At 48.1% G+C, this 25,837-nt stretch overlaps 1 pseudogene; it reads left to right on the top strand.

The window, feature by feature from the left end:
• Positions 1-1,052: 1,052 nt before the first annotated feature.
• LOC109770237 (lipoxygenase 2.1, chloroplastic-like) lies at positions 1,053-6,624 on the top strand (annotated as a pseudogene).
• Positions 6,625-25,837: the final 19,213 nt, after the last annotated feature.

Genomic DNA, 25,837 nt, shown 5'->3' with positions numbered 1-25,837 from the left:
CGCGCTCTCGACGTGTCACCCGCAATGGCTGCAAGAGGTGGCCAACTCTTATGAAACCGATGCGGCGTCACAGGAACTACACCTGTAAGTGTTGCAAGATCAAAAATAAGTGTTGCAAGTTGATTATCGATGGAGGGAGCTACACCAACATCATAAGCAAGCGTGTGGTGGATGCTTTAGGATTGAAGTGATGGTCACATCCGCAGCACATTGCATTGAGTGATTCTACAACTCCGGACGTTTGAATGTCACTCACAAGGTACGCGTAAAGTTCAATATTTGCACATATTAGGATGAGTTGATTTGTGATGTTGTGCCAATTGATGTGTGTCAATTTCTATTGATTCGTCCGTGGCAATATGATCGCAATGCTATACATGAGGGGAGGTTCAACACTTACGTGTTCCGAGATGTTGGCATGAAACGTGTGCGGCATTCTATGGATACCAATGATATCTAGATTGATCATCCATTTGTTGTACACAAGGAGATCTTGAAGGGGGAGAGGATGATGCTATCGCCATAGGTAATATTGTTGTTCCACCATTAGTGATAAATAAGATTTTAAATAATGTTTGCCGCGCATTGAAAATTTATTCATAGTATCTGAAAAATGTTCTTTGCGCTATTCAAAAACAATTAACCTCTGTAAAAAAATATCATCGTGTGTTTTATAAAGTATTCATGTGATAACGGCTTTTGGATACATTTTAAGAGCATCATTAGCCGCCCCCTTAAACGCGGACCTATAAACTCACTTTACAGTTTGCTCGTTGCCTCAGATACGAGAAGAAAATGTCCGTGAAAGAACAGAAACCAAAACTAAACCTCTAAATTTTGAATTGAGGACGTCGCGAGAGAAATTGCACTAAATAGAACGACTTCATAGTTCTTGATCATCATACGTACTTCATACATAGACTAAATTGCACTAAATAGCTAGGAGGAGAGGCGGCCATCGGAACCCTAAATCCAAAAATTGGCTCACCAGAGCCATCCGGGTGCGACGGCGACGCTGCGGCGGCGGGCTTCAGTGTTCGTCGTCGTCGGAGATGAGGTCCAAGGAGACATTCGTCCCGTGCCTTGGCTTCACGGCGCTATGCATCTTGATTGTCGACGAATTCCTTCTCCTTCGCGAGCACCTGCTCGAGGAGGACGTCGTCGAGCTCGGCCAGAGATCAACGGCGCTGCTCCGCCTCCTCCTCCTCCTCCTCCTCCCGCGCACTGCGCACGATGATGGCCCGCTCGAAGATGTCCACCTCCGTCGAGGGGAGGAAGTCCTCCGGTCCGATGACGCCACTGCCCGGCCGCACCGGTTGCGCCTCGAGCTCCCGCTTCACCGCGCGGAGGAGCTGCCCGCGCCAGAGGACAGACGCGCCTGCCGGCGTTCGTACTCCAGTGTCTCATGGCGGAGGAGCGACGGCGGCGGCTGTAGGCCGCGGTTGGGGTACTTTCTTGATCTGTCCGCTCTGACACAACGCTGGCAACCGGGGTCATCGCTGTCGCTGGAGCAGCGGCCCGAGCTCCACATCCCGCGCCACATGGTGACTTGTGGCGGCGGATTCGACTCACCGGCGGCGAGAAATAGGGGAGGGGATTGGGGAATCAAGGCGGGAGGGGGGGGCATTGGGTTTCGACCCGTATCAGTGCCACGAAACAATAGATATACCGCGTGCAGGGGCGGTTTGCGGGCCACCGTAAAAACTTTTACTGGCCGGGGGACTATATAGGCTCTGGCCTGGCCAAAAAAATGGACCCGACCCGTATAGTCACCGGAAGGTTGCAGGTTTATAAGGAGTCTGCTAGAGATGCTCTAAGGTGGTGCAAAACAATGTTCATGTATGTATATAATAAAATGTTTATGTATTTGAAAAAGTATTCACACATTTTATGGTAATACTCACATATAATTAGAAACATGTTCATTTATTTTTGAAGTGTTCATGCATTTATAAAAAATGTTAAGTTTGTCAAAAAGAAATGTTCACATATGCCAAAAATCTGTTCGTGTATATAGAAAAATATTCATGTCTTTTGTAATAAAAAATCAGTATGTAAAAAAAGAAAATAGTAAAAAGATAAAAAGGAAAAAAAAATAAGGTAAAATATAAAAGGAGATGAGACCACAGAAAACGGATAGAAACAAACAAGGTAAATAGAAAAAGGAAACTAATTAAGAAAACTGAAAAACCCGTAGATATTATTTAGTGGAGCAATACATCCCAGCACTACTGAGAATTGTAACATTGTTTCAGTACAAATGCAAACTTGCTTGCTTGTTAAGGACACAACGATATTTATTAGTGGAGCAATTATTTAGTACACTAATATTTTTTGAATAAGTTTGACCACAGTTTGACCATAGTTTGACCACAGTTTGACCATAGTTTGACCAGATTTGACCAAATTTCAAAAAATTGAAATAATTATTTAGTAACACTAATATTCTTGAATAATTATGTAGTAACATTAATACTTCTTGAATAAGTAGTTTGACCATAGTTTGACCAGATTTAAACAAAAAAACTGAAATTTGAGCATATCTTTTTTTTCCTTTTGGAATTTGAGGATTCTAAAAAATTGCAAACAGGCTGTAGGCTGTCAAAATCGTATGCGGATTTTCGTGCTGAATTTTTTGATATATTATACGTTTTTTTTCTGACATCGTATGCAAAAGTTATAGCCGTTTTACATTTTCCCTACACTTTTTTGCAAAACATGTCCAAATTGAAGCTTTCAAAATTTTCCTAACTAGTACATGTAGTAATATAACTATCTCTCGAAGGATTTTTTTTGAAGTTTTTATCATTTTCTTTTGATTTTTTCAAAAACTGAAATGGCGATACACGCGGGGGGGTAGAGTTTGAAAATTGCCCTATAGTCCCGGTTTGTGTCTCCAACCGGGACTATAGGTCAGACCCCTTTAGTACCGGTTCGTGCCATGAACCGGTACTAAAGGTTAGCCCTTTAGTCCCGGTTCATGGCACGAACCGGTACTAAAGGTTAGCCCTTTAGTACCGGTTTGTGCCACGAACCGGTACTAAAGGTGATCGTGGGGCCCCGGCCTGACGCCAGCCTGCCACCATCCCTTTAGTACCGGTTCGTGGCACGAACCGGTACTAATGGTTCAACACGAACCGGCATTAATGCATAGCTGTTCAAACCGGCACTAATGGTACCATTAGTACCGGGCCAAAATCAAACCGGGACTAATGTGTCTCACATTAGGTCCTTTTTTCTACTAGTGGCAGGTCACCGAAATGAAGGCCACCGTGACAGTGCACATGAGAGTAAGGCAGCCGGCGTTCGTGATTTCCTGTACGATCTCATCCTAAAAACTTGGTTGCACCTTAGTTCTTCCACCCATGCAATAGAGAGGGAATGGGAAAAGAAGGGTTACTTTTATTTTCATTTTCCCCTTAAAAGATAGACTTTGAAATAGGAGTCTTGGAATAATGCTGAATTCAAAGGTTTATTTCTTTCTAAAGTATAAGAAAAACAATTTATTTCTATTTCTATAGTATAAGAAAAACAAATAGTATAAGAAAAACAAATCGAATCAAATTCATGGATTTACCACGACCTCGGTTGTGACTGTGACTCCATAGATAAAAATGGGAAATTTCTCTCTTCGAGACCATTGAAAAAGGGCATTGAACGACAAAGAAATCGACCTCGTCAGCTCCGAGTTGGATCCACGTGTTTTCTTTCCCGCGGTCCTCACACTGCAGCCCTGACAAGCGTGTTTTCTTTCCCGCGGTCCGTCAACTAATTAACTATCCAATCAGTCTTTATTTACATATAAATGGGGTCCTTGTTTTTTGAGTTGAAAACACCATTGATCACTTAACCTTTTTTTTAATTCATTGATCCCTTAACTTTTTCCTTTTTTGAAATTCACTGATCCCTTAACAGATTTAGCATGTATATATGTGTGTGGTGCAGTGCTCGTACCTTCCTTCGCAGACGCCCAATGGCGTCGTGGGGTTGCGCAAGCGCGAGCTCGAGGTCGTCCGTGGCAATGGCTGTGGCGAGCGCAAGGCTCACGACCGCATCTATGACTATGACGTGTACAATGACCTAGGCAACCCAGACGACGATAAGAACCCCACCACGCGGCCTGTGCTCGGTGGCAAGGAGCACCCCTACCCGCGACGCTGCCGCACGGGCCGTCCTCGCAGCAAGAAAGACCCATTTGCGGAGGAGAGGAATCACACGGACCACATCTACGTGCCCCGGGACGAGGCCTTCACGGAGCGCAAGACGGGAGCGTTTGAAACAAAGAAGTTCATGTCAGTGTTGCACGCCTTGACCACGGGCCTAAAGACGGCCCGACACAAGAGCCAGAGCTTCCTCGGCCATTGACAAGCTGTACGACGACAACTTCAGGAACCAGCCGGTGCAGCCAGAAGGGGGGAAGCTCAGGTTGGTCATCGTTTTGTTTGAGACCGAGCTGCTCCACCTCTTCAAGCTCGAAGGGGCCGCGTTCCTCGAGGAGATACGCAGAGTCTTCAAGTTTGAAACTCCCGAGATTCATGACAGTATGTACACCAGAGATTCATTTAAGGCCACACACGTACATCATGCTTGCTTAATGGATCGATAATTGCTGTTGCCTAATTAGTAGACTTGTTGGAAATGCAGGGGACAAGTTTGCTTGGTTCAGAGACGAGGAATTCGCGCGACAAACCATCGCAGGGATGAACCCAATGAGCATCCAACTAGTCACGGTATGTTGCCATTATACATGGCTTTATTTATAACTCTGGCACTCTGCCTTTTCTCTAAAAGCTAGCCACTGCAGTGCCTTTTTTCCTTCATTTTCCGGGAAAGGAACATTCTTCATTGATTGTTTTACTAATTTCAATATGAAAACTATACATGCAGGAGTTTCCTATCAAGAGCAAGCTGGACGAGGCAACCTACGGCCCGGCAGACTCTCTGATCACTGCAGAGCTGATTGAAGAGCAGATCAGACGTGTCATGACAGCTGAGGAGGCCCGCGCTAACAAGAAGTTGTTCATGGTGGACTACCACGACTTGCTGCTGCCATACGTACACAAGGTCCGCAAGCTTGACGACACCACCTTGTACGGCTCGCGCACCCTCTTTTTCCTCACCGACGACGGCACGCTTCGGCCGATCGTCATCGAGCTGACCAGGCCCAAGTCCAAGCGCAAGCCGCAGTGGCGCCAGGTCTTCACACCTGGATGCGACGGCAGCGTCACGGGGTCCTGGCTGTGGCAGCTGGCCAAGGCCCATGTCCTGGCTCATGATGCCGGCGTCCACCAGCTCGTCAGCCACTGGCTGAGGACGCATGCCTGCACCGAGCCCTACATCATCACCGCCAACCGGCAGCTCAGCCAGATGCACCCCATCTACCGCCTGCTTCACCCGCACTTCCGATTCACCATGGAGATCAACGCGCATGCTCGTGAGTTGCTCATCGAAGGCACCTTCGCACCGGGGGAGTACTCCATGGAGCTCAGCTCTGTGGCTTACGACCAGAGTGGCGATTCGACATGGAGGCTCTGCCGGAAGACCTCATCCGGAGGGGCATGGCGGTCAGAAGGGACGATGGCGAGCTGGAGCTGACCATAGAGGACTACCCCTATGCCAACGACGGCCTTCTTGTCTGGGACGCCATCAAGCACTGGGCGTTGACTTACGTGGAGCACTACTACCCGTGCACTGCGGACATCGTCGACGACGAGGAGCTTCAGGCTTGGTGGATGGAGGTGCGCACCAAAGGCCACGCCGACAAGCAGGATGAGCCATGGTGGCCCGAGTTGGACGACCACGAGAACCTGGCGCAAGCTCTGGCCACCATCATGTGGGTCACCTCAGCGCACCACGCTGCCGTCAACTTCGGGCAGTGCCCCATGGCCGGGTATATCCCCAACCGCCCGACGCTCACCCGGAGGAACATGCCGACCGAGATGGGTGCCGATGACATGCGCGCATTTGTGGAGGCGCCGGAGAAGGTGTTGTTGGACACATTCCCCTCCCAGTACCAGGCTGCCATAGTCCTTGCCATCTTGGACCTCCTATCGTCGCACTCGTCAGACGAGGAGTACATGGGAACGCACGAAGAGCCGTCATGGAAACAGGATGGGGCGATCAGGCAGGCATTTCAGGAGTTCAAGGAGAGGACTAGGGAGATCGTGGAGCAGGTGGACAAGTGGAACAGTGACCCTGACCGAAAAAACCGGCACGGCGCTGGCATGGTGCCGTATGTGCTGCTCAGGCCGTCGGACGGTGATCCTACGGACGAGAAGATGGTGATGGAGATGGGAATCCCCAACAGCATCTCCATTTGAGCTGAGTTGACTGCGTGGCTGAACTAGCCGTAAATAAGCGTGTCTTCTAGTCTATTGGCCCAACGGTGGGTATAATGGGAATGGACACCAAAAATGCTAATAAAAGACACGAGGATACATGTTGCATGAGATAATCTCTTTTTAGAGTAACAAGATACTATAGAAACAAGGCAAAGATAAAAAATTATTGATCCATGCAAGTGGGGTGGCACAATGGTATAATGTTGTGCTGTATCACTTACACATGATTCGCAAGCTCCTATTGCGGTGATCATACTCTATATATGGAGAGGATTTGCGCTGACATGATCTTGTTTGCATGGGTGATGTGTACAATGCCCTTTATGTAGATGGTCTCAGAGGATTAATATACAATCTATTTTTTTAACTTAAATATATTGCACCGAAAATTGCACTGAACTAATCTTCTAAAATCTTCCATGTGACGGGGTATTAAAAACCCAGAGATTTTTCTCCAATATAGGTTAAAAGTAGAGAAACATGTGTTACACATTCTCACAATAATCAGAAGCATCCAACCTTTTATTAAGAGACATGGCAAAGTGCATATTATATTTGTTATTTATCCAGGAAAACGATAACCAGTATATTGGAAAGACAACTAATGCAGACCGACGAGTGCAATGTAAATTGCATTGCAAAACATGGTAGCCTTCTTGTTCCTCCAATCATGCGTCGCCTGTCGGAGATTGAAAATTGCACTGAACCAACAATAAAGGAAATGGACACCTACAAACAACTTCACCATACTAGGCTTTAAAACCCGCAATAGCCACTTGGCACTTGAGAAGAGATCCAGAAGTCGTTGAAGAAGCATCGGTTGGAGCATCCCCCCATGCACCCACACGGTATAGATTTGCAATCCATTACCATCGGTCTAGAGTGTTGGAGAACGGACCATGCCACAGAACAACATAGAAGAAGATGTCGAAGCGGTCACACCAATGGCCATCCAGTTGCTCTCCTTGAAACCAATTAATTTGATCTTCACAAAATCACAACCGTCTGATCTTGATAATAGCCTTTCGACACAAAACTATATAAAAATTATCCACCTATGTCATTACATAAATAAGTTAGCCAAGGGCAGGTTATGTTGTACTCTAACATTTAGGTTATATATGCTCTAAGATAAGGTGCTTTTACGGTCCATGCATAGGTACCATAATTTAAAGTTTTTATCTAACAACACACACACACACACACAAAATACGCCAAACTTGAATTTGCATTTAAAATGCATAGGTTAATTCCATTGACTCGTCCATGAAGGCCAACAGTGGGCAAGTGCCTACACAAATAAAAAACATCAATGTTCGACCATACAACTTGCAGAGCATGTTTCGCCTGCGACCAGTGGTTAAATTCCTAGCTAAAGGTTGATCAAAATAGTGCATTTCTTCCAATGCAAAAAGAATGAGATAAGTGGAATAACACATGATTCCTTCAAGAAGTTTTTACTGCACAGGACAATCTCTTAATATAACATTTGAGTTAGAATTAATACGTATTGAATATAACTATGTTAAAAGGGGAGAAGTTTACCTCTCTCAGTCCCAGCTCAAGAATCACAAGGGATTGACAAGGTTTCTTAACCGATGATAGGGTAAGCGCCTACGAAATGTTGTATCACAATTACAGTAGATGTATATCTGGCTCCTATAGAAAAAAATGACTTTACTAGAGAGATGTTTACCTTTCACAATGTCCTCTCCATGATCCGACAGGAGGTCACTAACGCGGGCGCATAGACGGGAGCTAGGACAGGCACAGGGGCAGCATCCGCCTCGTCCAGCTCATTTAGGGTCATGTCCACGAGGCCCCATTCCTCCTTATTTTCTATCTTCTCCGGATCGGAGTCAGCTTCAACAAGACGGAAGATTATTGCCAGATGATCCTTGTGCGCCATGTCATAGGACGAGGTCTGGGAGATAGGAGAGGGGAATGGGAGGCGAAGAGTCAAGCAACCTATATTAAATAGCGGCTCAGGCGCCATTAATGGTGAGGTTTGGAGCGAGGCAGACAGTGATGGAGGTCAAAGGGCTCGCTCCCTAGTGAGCCTACGCCGGCGTACTATTCAGTGAGCCTGCTTAGCGGAGGACTACTTAAACGCCTCCCGGCCAGCATGCGCAGCGAACTGCTCGCACACCTCCCATCTGATAAAGCAGCTGCCCGCACGACCTCCTAGCAAATAAAAGTGTTACGCATGGCGTCAATGAATGGTTGGCAGAACACCCACCATTCTTTTTAACAACGGGCAATGGAAAAAGTACTAATTAAATCAGGTGAAAAATACTATTTTACCTTGTTTAATTAGAGATGGGCAGATCCGGATAACCTATGGAGCTCAGCCCACTGGATCATCTGTTTGTTCAGCAAAAGCGGACTCTCTGGCATGCTGAATTGCGACCAGAACAGTTTTTCCGTCGCACGACTTTCCTGCTCTTGAAAAAATTGCATCGCATCGGAGACACACTTCGGCAAGTCCAAGAAAGCGTCCGGAGAGCTCCACATTTGTCTAAGAGGGGCATACTTCAGATCGCCAAACTTAGTTTGTAATAAAAACGGCTTACCAGCCGCTATTTCTCCAGCTTGCCGGATTTCCTCCCGAGCTGCCCTAGACTCAGATCGTGCCTCTTTAGCCTCTTGTAAGGCCTTGTAGAGATCGACCGCTTTGGCTTTGTGATCCTTCTCGAGGACTTCACACCGAACATTGGCATCCTGTAGCTTGCGCGTCATGGTAGATATTTTCTCTTCGCACTACCGCCGAGCGGCCTGTTCGGCATTTAACTCATTAGCTGCCTTCTCGGCAGCCACAGTGCTCATCCTGGTTGCTCCTTGGCTTGACCAAGCTCAGCTCAAAGGGCCTCCATGGCGGCGGCACTATCTGTAGTTATACATATATAAGTACACAAATTTTTAAGCGTCATGCTCATGTTATAACATGTACGTGTACCAACTAAAACATACCTTGCACCTCGTCGAGCCACCTGTTGTCGTCATCCGCCACATCAAGTTTCTCCTTCAGCCTTGCCACCTCTGAGGCTTGAGCAGTCGTCATGGATGCAACAGCCTGTGTGGCAAATTAATCAAATCATTTCAGGAAGAATATCGTTTTGATCCTATGATCGTCTCCCCTCTAAAAACACCAATCAGAGTCTCAGGGGTTACTACCTATATACAGGTTCACTCTTGCACGTCAAAGTGCCATTAAAGACAATACATACCTCGAAGCCTCTTAGCAGGCTCATGCAGGCTTCATTCAATTTGCTTCTCGCAGACAGAATCCTTTCAACCACCGTACCCATTAAGGTACGGTGCTCATCTGAGACAGACGCGCGTTGCAGCATACCTGTCACTATATGCGGCACCCCCGGATTATTGGGAGCAGCCATGGGAGCCGCGACCCCCTGCAGAGGAATATGTTTATCCGACTCTAGAATCGTCCCCGGCTCCGAACCGGTAGGCCAGGCCTTTTATTGTTGGACCCCGTAGGGTCCGCATACTCCGGACTCAGGACGACGGAAGTGTCACCTTCGGGCCCAGTCTTTATTGCCTCCGGCACCACTTGCTGATCGGGAAGGATCCTCCGGGACGACACTTCGGTGTCGTCTGCCCTGCCGGGAGAGGAGGCCGGAGGAGGCGTTTCGCTTTCCATCATCTCCGGAAGAAGATCCCCCGAAGAAGAAGACAGTTGAGGAAGACTGCGTGCCGGACTACAAACATATATTCTGAATATTACTATGGTGATTGGAAAGCTATGTGACATGTTTGGGACACCTGTATTTGCTTACGATTCGGCTGAAGGCTTGTCTTTACGAAGGAACTGCGTGACAGCGTCGCTTTCTGGGTCCGAATCACCCGCCGGGGACATCTTCCCGCGATTGGGAGCCTTCGCCTCCAAATTTTCGGAGGCGGCCCTTTTCTTCCCATCGGAAGAGGGGGCTTCAATCCCTCCGGACATTGCGCCCGATGTACCCTTGGCCTTCTCGCTCTCCTCTTCGTCCTCCTTTGCCGATCCTTGATGTGGCACCGGAGTCAGGATCCTCGTCAATACAGGATCCGCCGAGTCTTCGGGAAGAGGGGCCGAACACCTAATTCTCTCCGCCTTCTTGATCCAGCCTTGGTCGAAGACGGTTTCTTCAGTATATGGTTAAAATATTCGGCTAAAAATAAGTCCGGGAATCGAGGGCTTACCGAGGTATCCGGATGGTTGCAGTCGAGGCCGATGTCCTCGGTAGTATCCGGCCATTGTTTCCGTGTCCTAAAAAGTAACTTCCACATTCCTTTGTGTGTGATGCCAAAGAAGTGCTGGAGAGTCTGTGGTCCTTGCGGGTTGAACTCCCACATGCGGAGGGGCCGTCGCTGGCACGGCAGGACCCGGCGGATTAGCATCACCTGGATCACGTTGATGAGACTGGTGTCCTTCTCGAGAAGGCTCCGGATACGGCTTTGTAGCGTCTGCACTTCGTCCGTTGACCCCCAGTCCAGCCCTTTGTTAATCCATGATGCAAGCCGTAACGGAGGGCCGGACCGGAACGCCGGCGTGGCCGCCCACTTCATGCCGCGAGGCTCGATGATGTAAAACCACTCTCGCTGCCATAGGTCGGAAGCTTCCGTAAAAGAGCCTTTTGGCCAAGGTGCATTGGTAAGTTTCCTCACCACAGCACTGCCACACTCCGCTTGCTTCCCATCGACTACCTTTGGATTCACATTGAAAGTTTTGAGCCATAAGCCGAAGTGTGGGGGAATTCGGAGGAAGGCCTCGCACGTGACAATAAACGCCGAGACGTGAAGAAGGGAATCCGGTGTTAGATCATGAAAATCTAGCCCGTAATAGAACATGAGCCCTCGAACGAAGGGATTAAGGGCAAACCCCAGCCCTCGAAGGAAGTGTGAGATGAACACGACCCTCTCGCCGGATCTTGGAGTAGGGATAACCTGCCCTTGAGCAGGAAGCCGGTGGGGGGTTTCCGCGGTCAGGTACCTTGCCGCCCGGAGTTTCGCGATATCCTCCTCTGTGACAGAGGAAGCCACCCACCAGCCCCGGGAGCTGGATTCAGACATGATTGGGAAGCTCGAAGCAATCGATTTGAGCCTTGGGTATTGGAACTCGAGGTTGGAGAGGTTGGAGGAAAGGTTGACGCAAAGATAGACAGGTCTCGGTCCCTTTATAAAGGCAACGAATACCAAACGTCTCCTCCACCTAGACCTCAAAACTTGTCTATTCTTAAGGGATAATGCCAACCAAATGGTTGAGTTACCCATGCCCGTATTGATGAGGATCCCGCGATAAGGGGACACGATCTCTGCTTCGACAAGACGTGCCAATAAAACCGCGGCTCGAAACGTGGGAAGACAAGATAAGAAACGGTTCAAAATAATAACTGAGTGGTGACGTGATGTCACGCCACAAAAAGTTGTCAGTGGATTGTACTCGTGGAATATTATATTCTCTACGGTGGTATGTGGTATTTGTTTTGCAGAGCCGGACACAGTCGTTGTTTTCAAGAGCTATTCGGAAAGGAACCCGCCTTGCAATGCCGACTACTATCTGCGCGCTGGACTTCTCGTCATTGAAGCCTGGTTCAGGGGCTACTGAGGGAGTCCTGGACTAAGGGGTCCTCGGACGTCCGGGCTATGTACATGTGCCGGACTATTGGGATGTGAAGATACAAGGCCAAGGACTCTTTCCCGTATCCGGGTGGGACTCTCTTCAGTGTGGAAGGCAAGCTTGGCGTCCAAGATATGAAGATTCCTTTCTGTATAACCGACTTTGTATAACCCTAGTCCCCTCCGGTGTCTATAAACCGGAGGGCTTAGTCCATAGGGACGAACATAATCATACAGGCTAGACTTCTAGAGTTTTAGCCATTACGATCTCGTGGTAGATCAACTCTTATAATACTCATATTCATCATGATCAATCAAGCATGAAGTAGGGTATTACCTCCACAGAGAGGGCCCGAGTCTGGGTAAACATCGTGTCCCTTGTCTCCTGTTACCATCGACCTTAGACGCACAGTTGGGGACCCCCTACCCGAGATCCGCCTGACACCGACAGCAGGGAAGTGGTCGTGGTGCGAGTTTGTGGGGGATGGTGGACGCGTTACTAGAATAGCAGAGACACCCGAATATGCAGAGACCATCGTACGATGGAGGTGCACTGAAGAGGATTGGCGAGGGGCGTAGTTCCAACGAGGACGACACTGTCTAATGTTAAGAAGAAGGGTGGCGGTGACGAGAACATCATGCCAGAACCGGGGAGGTACATTAGAGTGAAAGAGTAATGTACGAACACGATCATTGAGAGTGCGTAGGATGCGCTCAGCGCGGCCGTTTTGTTGTGAAGTGTAGGGGCAAATTAGGTGGAAAATGGTGTCGTGTGAAGCAAGAAGATTGCGAATGGCGACATTGTCAAATTCTTTTCCATCATCGGTTTTGACCGAACTATGTGGTGACATAGGAATAAAATGTCGAGAGTGTGGCAATGGCATCGGATTTGCGACGAAGAGAAAATGTCCACACAATGAGAAAAAACATCTAAAATCACCAAATAGTAGAGATAGCGCGTGTTACTCGCAACCGGAGATGTCCAAACATCACCATGAAGTAATTGAAACGAAAAAGTGGAATTAGTTGTGGACGCACTAAAGGGAAGAGGAACGTGCATGCCACGACATCAAGCCTCACAAATATGGCCGTCAACCTTATTACATGAGAATGGAAAACTCTGGAGAATTTGATGCAAAATGGTGGAGTTGGGGTCTCCCAAACGAGCATGACATAGGTCGACACTGGCGGCGAGGGCGACTGGAGTGGTGGAGGTGGTGGCAGAGGAGTGCACCGGGTAGATCTCGTCAGGACTATCACATCGGTGAAAAACCATCCGGGTATGGTCGTCCTTCACAGAAAAACCAACATCGACAAATTCAATGGTAATAGGATTATCATGAGTACGACGATGAACATATACAAGGTTCGTGACTAAATCAGGAGAAACAAGAACATTATACATGGTGACTGGCATAGATGTGGAAGGAAAAGAAGTACGGCCAATATGTGTGATAGGTAAAGAGGACCGGTTACCAATGGTGATGTGAGTTGGAGTATGAAGCTGAGTGGAGGAAGTTAGGTTGCCGGGAGGAGATGTTATGTGGGCGGTGGCGCCCGAGTCCATATACCTGTATCCACCGCCACTTCAGATATTTGGTGACGGGGCCGAGTGCAGTGCAGACAGAAGAGCGGGGTCCCATGGCGGAGGAACCTGCAGCGTGATGAGGCCACCGTAGGGCGGAACCGGGGCGGCAGCGTAGCTGACACCGGCCGGATCGGCGAGGTAGGCCTGATGGCCCACTGGCCGAGGCCCGAGGAGGCCCAGCGCTGGGGCCTGCGAGACCGACATGGAGTACGCGTGGATGATGCCGGTCCACGGGTTGGTGCCGTAGGTCCAAGGCGGGGTGGGCTGCTGTTGATGGGACGCCGCCCCGTACGCTGCTGCTATTGCTGCTTAGGGCGACCGCCCCGGTGACGGTTGTTGCGCCAGCCACCGCCGGGCTGCTGTTGAGGCGTGGGAGAGGGGGGTGGCGCTGGTGGAAGTGGGAAGAAGCTCGGTGGCGTGGGTGGCACCGGCGGAGTAGGCCGCAGCGTGGCACCGCGTGGACTGCCGGCGGCGAGGGCGGTGTGCTGCACCCGCTACTTCACCTGTTTCATCCGGCGTTCCTACAAACGCAGGTATGCAATGAACATGGGGAAGGAGGGCTTCGGCATCAAGGTGAGGTTGGCCTCGGCATTGCCGAAGTCCTCATTGAGACCGGACGTGAGCGTGCTAAGGCAGAGATAACCGTCGATCTTGGCGCGGATGTAACGGAGCTCATCGGAGATCGTCTTGAGCCGTCCGCAGTAATCATCAATGGATTTATCATCTTGATGACAACCAAAAAATTCTTCTTGCTACAGAAAAACACGATGGTGAAGACGATTGTCGGTGAAGAGGCCGTTGAGCTTCACCCACACGGCGTGTGCATCATCACCATCGCTCACGACTGTGTGAAACAAGTCCTTCGAGATGATGAGAAAAAACCACCGGATGAGCATGGCATTGATGGCGGTCCACTCGGAGTCATCTTGCATGGCGCGGGAGTCGACGGAGCCGTCGACGTGATCCACGAGGTTGTACTCGCGAAACACCAGAGAGAATTAGGTCTTCCACCCGTAGTACGTGGAGTCCTTGGGATCAAGACAAACGGGAACACGTTCGTGGATGTTCAGGTTGGGATGTCAGTGGGATCCAGTTCGGCGAAGGGGTTGGTGGCGCCAGAGAGGGAGGAGTGGGCGGATCTACTGGGAGAAGGGAAAGCGGCGGCGCGACGGCTGTAGGGAGTGGGGGCGGCGGCGTGGCGGCTTTAGGGTTAGGGTTGTTGGTGGGAGAGGAGGGTGGCCGCGCGGCTGCAAGGGAGGTGGCAGCGGCGGTGGGAGAGGCGGGTGCAGCGACGGCAGGAGACCGCGGAAGGTTAGGAAGGGATCGACTTGCTATCTGATACCATGTTAGTTGGGAAGAAAGGGATTGGATGCATCAATGATTTGATTGATCGTGCACTAGGCACACATATATAGATACAGTGGGTATACCAGGTTCCATCTCTCTCAAAATACATACAAGTTACAAGGGGAGAGAGACATGACAGGTGTAATACACAAAACACAGACCTATATAAGTGCATGCAATATGTGCATGTTCAACAGACAACACCGGCAATGACGCGCCTTCTCCACTGAAGAGCAACGACGCCGTCAGCACTGGGTCACACAACGCCGAGGCCGGCGGGTCCCCCGCAGGCAGCAGAGAGGCAGGGCAAGCGCGCCCAAGTTTAAGGATGGCAATGGATCGGGTTCGGCCCGGGTTGAACAATATCAAATCCATATCCAAATCCATGAAGACATTATGTGCCCGTCCATAAAAAAAATCCATGGGCGAAAAACAGTGTCCATGTCCAAACCCGATGATATCCATCGGGTATGGATATCCATTGGGCGTATACATAAAACATAGCACAAGTGCACAAGATTCACATAAGATCTCAAATTTTCACAAAACCACATAGCACAAGTGCACAACATCAAATCATCTTTTAGATTCTAACAAAATGACATAAAAAAGTGCACATCACCAAACAATCTCTCAAATTCTCACATCACCAAATAATCTCTCAGATTCACAAGTGCATATCATAGCAATCGCACAACATTTTTTTTTAGATAACCGGCTATTGCCCAACCCTTTGATTCAGGTTCTCAGATTCAAGATTCAAGTATAGACCAATAACAGTTGCACCTACATTAAAGAAAAGAGGTATCAGCACCTTGAAACAACATCCACAGAACATCAAGGAGATGCAAGGTTCAGAAACTCGGTTCACTGACCCAGCAAGAAACTTATTACATCGCACCTCATGCGAGACAAGGTGACACAACGCCCAGAGACTGAAGACCCGAGCACCACGCAGACTGGAGCAGTAACACTGCATCATTTCTTAGTCTTAGTTTCTCACAAAATGGCATCACACAACATCAAGTAACCACAGGTACAACCATGCATCATATTCCATTCTTCACCTGAATGTTCTAGGAATAATCTTTCGTTCTTCACCTCAATGTTCTAGGCATCATCTTCTAGGCTTCGGTTATGATGGAATCAGACTCGTCCTTGAAGTGAACATAACAAAAGAACAGCTATTAAAATCATGGAAACAAACAGAACAAACATTGCAAGTTTGCAACATTTAGAAGTGGAATTTCATGAGTGGAATATGTTAACATAGTTTCTTCTTCGCAAATAGAGTGGAGTTGCTATCCCCTAATGCCAATATTTAGATGTTGGGCTACTAGCTGAGTTAACATTTCCAGGGCTAACCACAACAGGGCCTTGTGCTCCATCATGAGAAGCTACTGATCTATACAAGCAAAAAAACACAGTCTTCAGTTTCAATTAAAGTTAGACAAGGTACATAATATCGAGACTGTACAATTTCAGTCAAAAAATAAACTGTACAGATCTGAAAATATTGTGATCTGTAAGTTGTAGTGAATGGTAACTAGCAACCTAAATTAATTTTCTATCTTTATTCTTTTAGAGAATAAGGTAGACCTGCCAAAATTACATGTCAGATTGAAATTCACTTATGTGGCAATACCTAATTACTAATTAACTTGCATATATACAAACCACGGATCATGCCATGTACCAAAAACGAACAGCGACTCAATTAGTAACCTGTGAAAATTAATACTGATATTCAAGAGTACTTTGCAGAAATTGGTACTGTATAAACTGAAGTACAAGAGTACTCTGCTCCAATTGCTACTGTAGACTGAAGTACAAGAGTACTCCTATTTTGCAGAAATTCACGAACAGCACAAGCTGCACACCCACGTACAGGAACGGTAGACATACAAGAGATGGATTGATGGAATAAAAGATTACCCTAAGCGTCGGCTGTTTGGTGTGGCCGGAAGCTCCTCAGCACGGTCAGGCTCCTCGCCGTGGTCTGCGCGCGGCTGCCTGCCGGCACAGCCGTGTCGTCATGCTCCTTGTCCTGCGCGCAGCAACGCTCTTGTACGTCGCGCCGCCCCGCATCGCAGCTCAGAGCCTTGCGCCGGCCCGCCGTCGTTCCTGTCCGTGCGTGAGAAGCGGAGATGGAGGGGTCGAGGGGATATGGAGTTGGGGCATTGGACTGCCACTGTCCAGTTGTGGCGTTGGCTGCTGAAGTGCTGCACCATAAGTAGTAGTAAGATCTGGCGGCGCCGGCGGCTGTACCTAGGGCTGCGGGAGGAGCAAGCCGAGGAGACGGAGTCACTGCTTAATGCCGAGTCGTTTAACGAGGAGATACAAGACGAGTCTGTTAAAAAAACAGAATCTGAAGCGGCGGTGGAGTAAGTTACGGTTGGGAGGGATTGTAAAATTTATTTATCATTTGTTTATAAAGAAAATAAATAAACTAGAAGTTGGATAGTGTGGATCATTGAATTTTGCCCCACATGTCATACTATCGGGTCGGGTTCGGGTATATCCACGGACTCATAGCTATGTCCATGCCCTATCCATGAATAATCGGGTCGGGTTCAGATGCTACCCATGGACGTAAAAATGTATCCAAACCCTACCCATTCAGGTCGGGTATCCGTGGGTAACCATGTCCATGGATTAAATTGCCATTCTTACTCAAGTTCGTATACAAGTTCTTTCCATCAGAAGCACTCCCGTTTCTGGAATCGGCCGAGTACTTTCCGGCCGTACGCAAACTATGCGTACAGAACTAGCCTAAGCTAGCAAGCTGGTTAGCAGGTGGATGCTTAAGTGGCGGCTAGCTACGAACTACACAACGTCGCCGGGTTGATCGATTTGAACTAGCACAAGTCGCTGAGAACACACAAAGCGATTTTATTTGCCTTTTTCTCTGGGTTGAGTTGATTACAGGGGAGCCATCGTACAGGTATATATAGAATCTTATCCTACCTAGTAGGAGATCGACTCAGCGATTGTTTAGAGGAATCGTGATTAAAAAAAGCCCAAATAATAACGCCCACACGTGTGGCATGTTTGTACATCGCTCACATGCCTTGATCCACGTTGATTCTATTTTGCACGAATCTTAAAAAATCTTTTAAAATCTGACTGTCACGTGGGCATCATCGTGTGTGTGGGCATTGGAGAGTTCGCCCACACGCCTCGTAGCACGCAGTTTGCCAGCTGTGCTGTGTGGGCGAACTAGTTTCTGCCCACACAACCACCTTGTCCACGCGCGTGTGGGCGAACTGCTTTTCGCCCAGACGACACTCGTACGTTGTTGGATGGCAACTGTAGTTGCACGTACGTGGCAACTAGGTAAATACACATGAAACTATGATTCGTTGCTAGACGACAATTGCAGTTGCGCGTACATGGCAACCAGATAAACACACATGACAACTGTGATTAACCATACATGGCAACTATCGTTGGACCACACGTGGCAACTATTGGTTGACCCTATGTGGCAAGTAGTTAATCACACACGGCAACTATGGTTTGATTACACGCGGCAACTATAATAAGTTAGACATGTCAACTATAGTTAACCAAAACAGAGAGAGTTGCCATACTTTTACAACTACATTTGCCATCCCGGATAACTACATCTGCCATCCCGGATGGCAACTAAATCGTTATCCCGCGGGTACCTAACGTAGCTGCGCCAGGACGTGTGGGCATATTTGCTTGGTGCCACACGCACGGGGTGGGGATGAGTAGTACTTGTTGGGCGTATGGCACGAAGTAGCTGCGCCCACACGTGTGGGCAATCCTAATGTTCGCCCACACACAGTCCGTGTGGGCTGCCTCCTGCTCACGCCACACAAAATATGTGGACGGATGTCTAGTATGCCACACAAGTGGGCATTATTAGGACCCTTAATAAATCTAACAAACTGAATTGTTGGCGCAGCTAGCCCAAGCACTCGCTGGAGATCACCTTGGATACGACCGGAGGGGGAAGACACACGCCGGAGACTGCCCTGGCTTATTGCTTAACATACTCCCCCTAAGCCACGGCCTAGAGTAGGCCGGCATCCTCGACGTCAGCGTCCGCCAGTAGTGCCCGCCAGCAGCGTCCGAGCCGGGAGGCTGGGCACGTAGACGCCGCGCTACGCAACCTTGGGAGCGATGCTCGACGACGCGGCGCTCGTGAAGAAGCTCCTAGACACCGTCCCCGACCGCGCGCTCGGGCGGCTGCATGCCTTTGACGAGCAGACGCAGCGTCTTGGACAAGACGGCGGCGAACGCGGGGTGATCAGCTGCTCCTGACGGCGGCGTAGTGGGCAGCACGGGAGCGGCATCAGGGCGGCGCACGGGACAACGACGACGGCAACAGCGTGGCGTCGGGCAACGGCGGGAACCGGCGCGGCCGGTGCTACAACTATGGGCAACGCGGCCACTTCTGGCGCGACTGCACTTGATCAAGGAAGGCGGCAGCAGCGGCAGAGCGGGCGCTGCTGGCGGATGCTGACGGCGAGGACGCTGGCCTCCTCTTGGTCGTGGCTTAGGGGGAGTATGTTATGCAATAAGCCACAGCAGGCTCTGGCTTGTGCGCGCGTGTGTGCTGGGCGCGTTGAGTCCGGTCCGTGGCAGTCACGGGCGTGTGTATGCGCGGGCCCGCGGGCGGGTGCGTGAGTCAGCGCGTGTGTGCGCGTGGGTGTGTGCGTCAGTTAGCGAGTTAGACGGGGAGGTGAGACCGCGTCGGGCACTGCAGGTGCCGCGTAGTGTGCGTGCGTGCGCGCGGGGAGCGCGAGCCACAGAGTGTGGGACATGCAGGTTGTGTGAGTGGGCTGCGTTCGAGCGTGGGCTGGCGTGTCAGTGCACACGGGTATAAAGCCCCCGTCCCCCCCTTGTAGCTCCATGTGGTGTTCGAGTTCGAGCTCGAGGAGAAAACAGAAAAACACCGTTCATGCGGCAGGAGTTTGTGCGCGACCATATCCTCTGTATGTGTTTACTTCCTCTCCGGTCGTGTCCACGGTGATCTCTGGCGAGTGCTTAGGCTAGCTGCGCCAACAAATTGTACTGGTCAAAACCCTGCGCCCCGGAAGACCTACTGAAGGATGGCGCCGCCGAGCGCGGGACGTGCAGGTCGTGTGAGTGGGGTGCGTTCGAGCGTGGGCTGGCGTGTCAGTGCACGCGGGTATAAAGCCCCCGTCCCCCCTGTGTAACTCCATGTGGTGTTCGAGTTCGAGCTCGAGGAGAAAACAGAAAAACGCCGTTCATGCGGCAGGTGTTTGTTCGCCATCATATCCTCTGTATGTGTTTACTTCCTCTCCGGTCGTGTCCACGGTGATCTCTGGCGAGTGCTTGGGCTAGCTGCGCCAACAAATTGAACTGGTCAAAACCCTGCACCCCAGAAGACCTACTGAAGGATGGCGCCGCCGAGTCCACCGCCATTGCGCCGGCCCCTTTGCGAAGACCCGCCAGCATTGTCCTTGAAGCTCAGCTTCTTCCAAGCCTCTGTGTCGATAGAGTCGTCCATACTGTCCTCGTCCTTGTCCTTGTCCTTGTCGTGCGTGTCCATGACGTATAGCATTGGAGACTGCCATCAATTATGGAGGACATCTTCCTTAAACAAAACATCTCAACAAATTTGTTCCTACCAACCACTGCATGTATGATGCACCATCCATATATAAATGAGACCACGCCCACGCCGAGTGTGTGGTCACCCCATATTTCAAGAGATTTATCATCTTTTTTTCTTGAGTGCAAGAATAGGAATATGAGACATCGGGAAGGCCACCCTTAGTTTCAGTCTAGCGCATAGTACGAGAATATTAGTCCAGTCGAATGACAAGTGGAAATGGGGTATCCCGTGCAGTCTACATAGCGACGGGATGTTTGGAGACTGCATGTACGTCTGAGCCATTTCTTGCTCCAATCTGGCCACATATATAATCTCTCCCTTGTTTACTGCATGTCATGGTAGTTATCTTGTGCTTGTGAACCTTGAGATGCGGTTGGCGGTGTGTTCTACACAGCGAGGTGCTCTTCTGATGTTAAAACACCATTTGCTGGAAGAGCGCTACAGGTAAGTCCACACTGTCCACCCCGGTTAAAACAAAGTTCACACTGTCTAGCCAACAGCAAAATCCCTAGACATATATATAACGTACTGTGCAATTGAACGTCAGCACATAATCTCAATTATATTTCAACACCTTGTTATTTTCTACCGCAGTTCAACTTTCCGATCTGCAGTATAAAGTTTGTGGCATGCTTGTTTGCCTTCACAAAGGGAGGTGATGTCCATGACCTACTTGTGAGTCCTTATGAGTAAGGGCTCGATTGGAATGAAAGTGCCATGTAATTCCAGACCAAATTCAATATGCAAGACACCCAGTCTCGCGGCACGCCCAGGCGTTGGGCTACCACCTTCGTCGATAACATGTACAACGTAAGCTTCATATCACCAAGTCCCAAATGCCACCCCGGTGCACTATATTGCACTGATCTGAAGTATCCACTAGGCTACGCCAAGGCAGAGCTCAACCGAAGACTCTAGATTATGACTACAGACACGTCACATATATTAATATACTTATCGAGCATTCGGTGAAGACCGACTTGGCATTGCATGAAGTTTAATCAGACTCCACTTCGTGCTAATAACCCATGATCTGGCCTTAGTTTTTAGTCTAGCGGTAGCGGCACTCGTGTGATGTTCTGTTCCTGAATTCGTCGGGACAACCGACATTTTGAATTGTATAAGAGGACAGAGCTTTTGGTGCAGAACCATTTTGCAAAATGGAAAGATTAGTTACACTATGGAGGACTGAGATGCACTATCTTTTTTTTAGTAAATAGCAGAAGAGTTGAGCAATCTATGCAAACTGTGAATTATAGTGACCTAATTAATCAAAAAGGTCATGTACCATGAGAAGTGTATAAAATCTCTTGGGATGTAATATGCATTTACCTCAATGGATCGGTATATTCGAAGTCATTGGTGCTCGATGGATCAAGCTCGTCCTGCAGTGGATGTAATATGCACCTCAGTGGATGGGCATATTCGTAGGACATAATATGCATTTCAGTGGATCAGCATATTCGTAGTCATAGGTGCCGCCTGCCAGTATATAGGTTTTCTTCCCATCTGTAGTGTTATATTTTTTTCGAAAAGAAGGATTACCGCGGGCTCTGCATCAGCATGACGCACACAGCCAATTTTATACTGCGGTAGTGTCATTTCCTCACTGAAAGTGTAGAATATCTTCGAGATGCCATGAGTAAACGGGAATATGAAGCATTATGAGGCTTTGATAAACTTTAGCTTTGTTGTTTGTGTTAGTTTCGGCTTCAGTTTCATTGATTTGACTTACTATCCAAGCTTAGCATCAGTTTGCGGTTATTTAACTTGTCACTCCAAGCTTAAGATTTAAAAGGAGGACGTAGGCATATAATCTTGGCCCTTGCAAAGATTTAAGTGTGACCACAGTTTTAAATAGCCCGCTATAGAGTTTAAAAGAGGTCCTGCGCTAAGGGTCTTTTGTCCAAACACATGATTAAACATTTCAAATAGCTCGCTATTGCACCATTATAGCACGCTATAGCATTTAGAAAAGGTCCGCCGCTAAGAGGCTTAGCGCACTATTTCAAAATTTGAGTGTGACCTGAAATTAATGCAAAATTAATATGATGCAAAAACCTCCAACCATGAATACTACTTGTTTGCCATCTGTGCATCAATACCGCTGCTTCGTAACCAATATATAAGAGGATTGAGCAGCGCTCTACTAGTCCAACTCATTTATGCCATGCTTTCTACTTTTGGTGGCCGATGAGCTGATATATGAAAGACTAGGTAAACCAACAGGGCGTTGGAAAGAAGAAATTAGGGAATAGGGGGCGTTGGGAAGAAGAACACCATAGCTCTACGGGCAGAGACACCTCCAGTGAGGTCAATACGCATTCAATTATCAGAAGCACGACTATCAGCTCTTGGTTAATCAAGGGCCACGCGACAGTCTTGTACCATGCATCTCAATGTGAGAATGACCTGCCAATTGACACACACATGTATCCCATCAGAGACAGAGACCAACTGATGACAGTAAACAGCAAACTGAGGTTGGACAAAAGGACAATCCAGTGAGTAAGATCGAGTTGGCTTAACTAGATCCACCTATCAGATGTGTGCTGCATCTATTACCAAATGGCGCTTTGAAGCAGGCTGGCCGGCTGGCGCATGACCAGGGCCACGCACGATCAGGCATTGCAGAGATTCCACACACATATTAACCCCTGATGCTTGGCTCGATATCTTGTTGGCCCTGCTGCCCTGGCAGGAGACGCCCAGCCTTTATTGTGTGTTCTGCCTGTTGCCATTCCCCTACTGCTTGTTAATGTTCTAGACTGAATCAGTTGTGCTGCCTTACTAGTAAGCTTTGTCATGTGGATTACACGACCACGGGTGTATCTTCAAAGTTCGAACAGAGTGCATATGACCTGGTAACAAGATTAATTCCAATATCATGTGCTAATTTTTAGGCGACTGTAAAAAACCAAGGTGATTTGTTGGGTTAAATTTAATTAGAACTGTACTATGATTCATGAAATTTTAGTATCCGATCTCTAAGAAATGATGTTTCGATTGGAAACATAATGCCGCGTCAGCAGATCCAGGAAAACCATAGTTTTATGAAAAAAAGTAAATTTTACTACCCTCAAGAAGATCGTTGGTTCAGATGACTCCGATAATTTTTTCAGCTCCCTTAACCCCCCGAACTATCTAATACCATTCAGAAATCATCCAGGGTGTGATTGCTCAGGTGGTTTGCTGACTTGGATATGCTCAAAGCAGTATTCAACCTACGGGTAGATCCTCTCGTCAGGTCAGGATCTGCCACTGATAGGCATGATCCATATGGGGTCGTTTGAAATGGCGTTTTAGTGCCAGCATGAGGGACAATGCGGTGGCGGCGCTCACACACGAGCTTGGCGGTGCAACGGGGCTCAACGTTGTCTTCTTTGGCGATGATGACAGCAGGATGAGCTCGTTCTCCTCCATGTGGGCAAAAAGGGAGTGTTGGAATGAGGGTTAATGATGATATAGGTCATTATTTCCAGACACGCAAGGGCCTGCGACAAGGAGATCCGATGTCGCCGATTCTATTTAACATTGTCGTAGATACGTTGACAATCTTAATAGGAAGGGCCATGGATGATGTTCAGGTAGGTGGCCTCGTCCCGCATTTAATTGATGGGGGAGTGTCTATCCTACAGTACGCTGATGATACTATCATCTTTATGGAGCATCATTTGGTTAAAGCTAGAAATATGAAGCTGGTTTTATGCTTGTTCGAACAATTATCGGGGTTGAAGATTAACTTCCACAAAAAGTGAATTATTCTGTTTTGGAAGAGCTAAAGAAGAACAACAAGCATACAAAGAATTGTTCGGGTGTGAATTGGGTTCTTTACCCTTCACGTATTTGGGTATACCAATTCACCGTCGCAAGCTTTCTTACAAAGAGTGGAAGAGCATTGAGGATCGATTTGAGAAAAAAACTGAGTTGCTGGAAGGGCAAGCTTATGTCATACGGAGGACGATTGATTCTGATCAATTCGGTTCTCACGAGTATGCCTATGTTTCTATTGTCTTTCTTCAAAGTACCAGTTGGAGTACGGAAAAGGCTAGACTTTTATTGATTGCGTTTCTTCTGGCAGAGCGATGAATTAAAAATAAAGTACAGACTCGCTAAGTGGGATATCATTTGTAGGCCTAAGGACCGGGGGGTCTAGGCATTGAAAATTTAGAGGTAAAGAACATATGTCTTCTAAGCAAATGGCTGTATAAGTTATCTGTAGAGGCGGATGCCACTTGGGCACAGATTCTTCGTGCTAAGTACCTCCAGTCCAAAACTTTATCCCAGGTGACGGTAAGACTGACTGATTCGTGTTTCTGGAAGGGACTCATGTGAGTGAAATCAGCTTTCTTCAGTAGGACAAAGTTCGTAGTTCGAAATGATACTTCCACAAGATTCTGGGAGGATACAAGGCTAGGGAAGGCTCCCCTTGCAATCCAATATCCTTCTCTCTATAATATTGTTCAGCAAAGAGACGCTTACGTTGCAACAATATTATAGCCAGATCCTCTTAATATTCAGTTCAGGAGGACGCTAGTAGGAAATCATTGGGAAGCTTGGCTCCATCTTGTGAGACGATTGATGGATGTCCAACTCTCTCAACAGCCAGACCAGCTTCGCTGGAAACTAACTAAGAATGGGGAGTTCTCAGTTAAATCCATGTATTTGGATATTATCAACGCTAGCGTCATTCCTAGTTCGAAACATGTTTCGGAAGTCAAAGTGCCTTTAAAAATTAAAGTGTTTATGATGTTTGTCCACAAACAAGTCATCACTAAAGACAATTTGGCGAAGCGCAACTGGACGGGCTCTAAAAGATGTTGTTTCTGTGATAGTGATGAATCAATCAGATACCTCTTTTTTGATTGCCCTTTGGCAAAGATTTTGTGGAGGTCTATCCACATAGCTTTTAATATAATGCCTCCGAATTCTATCAGCACGTTATTTGGGACGTGGCTAGATGGGATTGACGTAGTAACAATGAGACATATCCGAGTAGGAGTATGTGCTTTACTCTGGGCAATCTGAAATTACAGAAATGATTTAGTTTTTAACAGAACAACAAATATTAATTTCTTGCAGGTTATCTTTCGGGCCACTACACTCATCCGTATGTGGCCGCTACTCACTCCGACGGAGGCCAGGGAGCATTTGGTTACTGGTGCTATCCGATGGGAGACTGTAGCTCCTATCTTCAACCGGTTTGGATGGCGGTCATATAATAAGATAGGTATTTAGTTTCCTATCTGTTTTTTGACTGCCGGTTGTGGCTATCCCTTTTTGTGCTTTCGTGGTCCTTGTTGAGCTCTTTGTTCCATTGTATGAGACTACGAG

This window comes from Aegilops tauschii, chromosome 7, assembly GCF_002575655.3.
Source record: "Aegilops tauschii subsp. strangulata cultivar AL8/78 chromosome 7, Aet v6.0, whole genome shotgun sequence".
In the NCBI taxonomy this organism is placed as follows: Eukaryota; Viridiplantae; Streptophyta; class Magnoliopsida; order Poales; family Poaceae; genus Aegilops; species Aegilops tauschii.
The sequence above is the reverse complement of the archived record's forward strand: the minus strand, read 5'-3'. Positions and strand labels throughout refer to the sequence as shown.